Raw genomic sequence first — 2,445 nt, 5'->3', positions numbered from 1 at the left:
ACCTTCCACCCGGCCGGGGCCGACGAACCCCGGACCCCGAGCCGCGTGCGGCGCGAGGGGACCCCCGAGGGAGGAACCCGGACCGCGGCGGCGGCCACGGGAACTCGGCCCGAGCCGGCCCCTCTCTTCCCTCTCCGTCTTCGCGGGCGGCGGCGCCGCCCTCCCTTCTCCGTCTCCCGGCCGGCCCGGGCGGGCGGCCCCCCTTCCCCCCGCCACCCGACGCGGGACCGCGCGGGGCCCGCGGGGGGAGGGGGAAGGGGCGCGCGCGGCGGGAAACGGGAGGAGGGCGGACGCCGCCGGGTCTGCGCTTGGGGGGACGGAGGGCCCCGGCGGGCCCTGCGAGGGAACCCCCAGCCGCGCACCCCGAGGAGCCCGGAGGCACCCCCGGGGGCGATCGATCGGCAAGCGACGCTCAGACAGGCGTAGCCCCGGGAGGAACCCGGGGCCGCAAGTGCGTTCGAAGTGTCGATGATCAATGTGTCCTGCAATTCACATTAATTCTCGCAGCTAGCTGCGTTCTTCATCGACGCACGAGCCGAGTGATCCACCGCTAAGAGTCGTACGAGCTCGATCGGGCGAGGGCGCCCCCGACACACCGGGAGGCCCTCGCCCCTGGCGCGGCACTTCCCCCCCGCAGGGGGGGGTCGCCTCAGGCCGGCCAGTCAGACGGCAAACGGGACCGGACTCCGGAGAGGGGTCGGAAGGTGTCGCACACCACGGGGAGGCGCGCGCCGCCCACGCGGGGGCGAGCGCGGACACCACCCCACAGGCGCCCGGGGGGTTCCCGCCCCCACGGCGCGGGGCACGCGCGCGACGGCGCGACGGACGGCACGACGGCCGCCGGGGAAAGCCCCCACCCGACGGCCGCCGCGACCGCGGCGTCGGCGGCAGCGCGGCCCCGGCCGCGGGGGCGGAGTCCGCGGTGGAGGCGCGGGAGGGGCCGGGCCCCTCCCGACGGGACTCCCCACGCGGGCCCACCGCCCCCGACCCACGGGCGGACGGGCGATCCCCCGAGGGGTCTTTAAACCTCCGCGCCGGAACGCGCTAGGTACCTGGACGGCGGGGGGGGGGGGCGGACGAGGAGGCGCGGGGACCGGCGTCCGGCCCCCGACCCTCGAGACGCCCTAGCGGGAAGGCCGGGGAGAGCGAGCGGGGCGGGCCGGGCCGGGCCCGGCCCGGCGGCGCGGCGTGGCGGAGGCGACGGGGGCGGCGGGAACCCGGCCGGCCCCCGACGCGGAGCCGGCGGGTCGGGGACGGGACGACGGGCCACGGCGGGGAGGGGCACCGAGACACCCCCCACCCCGCCGCGACGCCGCCGAGGACCGCACCCGCGCCCGCCGACACACACGTCGGGGCCGCGGCCGGGGACCGCTCCCCGCCGCCCGCCACGCCGGCCGCCCCCGAGACACGCGCGCGCGCACACACACACCGCTCTCTCTCTCCCCCCTCTCTCTCTCCTCCCGAGGTTCTCCGGCTCTCGCGGCCGGCGGGGCCGGGCGACGAACGCACGCACGCCCGCGCGTGCGCGCGAACGGCACGGGCCCCGCCCGCGCACGCGCCGCGGGAAGCGGGGGAGAAACGCGGCCGGCCGGCCGACGAGGAAGGACGCCGCGGCGGCGCCGCCGCGGGCCTCGCTCTTCGCTCCGTTAATGATCCTTCCGCAGGTTCACCTACGGAAACCTTGTTACGACTTTTACTTCCTCTAGATAGTCAAGTTCGACCGTCTTCTCAGCGCTCCGCCAGGGCCGCGGGCCGACCCCGGCGGGGCCGATCCGAGGGCCTCACTAAACCATCCAATCGGTAGTAGCGACGGGCGGTGTGTACAAAGGGCAGGGACTTAATCAACGCAAGCTTATGACCCGCACTTACTGGGAATTCCTCGTTCATGGGGAATAATTGCAATCCCCGATCCCCATCACGAATGGGGTTCAACGGGTTACCCGCGCCTGCCGGCGTAGGGTAGGCACACGCTGAGCCAGTCAGTGTAGCGCGCGTGCAGCCCCGGACATCTAAGGGCATCACAGACCTGTTATTGCTCAATCTCGGTGGCTGAACGCCACTTGTCCCTCTAAGAAGTTGGGGGACGCCGACCGCTCGGGGGTCGCGTAACTAGTTAGCATGCCAGAGTCTCGTTCGTTATCGGAATTAACCAGACAAATCGCTCCACCAACTAAGAACGGCCATGCACCACCACCCACGGAATCGAGAAAGAGCTATCGATCTGTCAATCCTGTCCGTGTCCGGGCCGGGTGAGGTTTCCCGTGTTGAGTCAAATTAAGCCGCAGGCTCCACTCCTGGTGGTGCCCTTCCGTCAATTCCTTTAAGTTTCAGCTTTGCAACCATACTCCCCCGGAACCCAAAGACTTTGGTTTCCCGGAAGCTGCCCGGCGGGTCATGGGAATAACGCCGCCGCATCGCCGGTCGGCATCGTTTATGGTCGGAACT

At 72.2% G+C, this 2,445-nt stretch overlaps 1 non-coding gene across 1 annotated transcript; it reads right to left on the bottom strand.

Moving 5' to 3' along the window:
* Positions 1 to 406: 406 nt before the first annotated feature.
* LOC129055021 (5.8S ribosomal RNA) lies at positions 407 to 559 on the bottom strand. The gene has a single exon (XR_008519715.1). It is a non-coding gene; the product is annotated as a 5.8S ribosomal RNA (ribosomal RNA).
* Positions 560 to 2,445: the final 1,886 nt, after the last annotated feature.

This window comes from Pongo abelii, chromosome 22 (assembly GCF_028885655.2).
Source record: "Pongo abelii isolate AG06213 chromosome 22, NHGRI_mPonAbe1-v2.0_pri, whole genome shotgun sequence".
In the NCBI taxonomy this organism is placed as follows: domain Eukaryota; kingdom Metazoa; phylum Chordata; class Mammalia; order Primates; family Hominidae; genus Pongo; species Pongo abelii.
The sequence above is the reverse complement of the archived record's forward strand: the minus strand, read 5'-3'. Positions and strand labels throughout refer to the sequence as shown.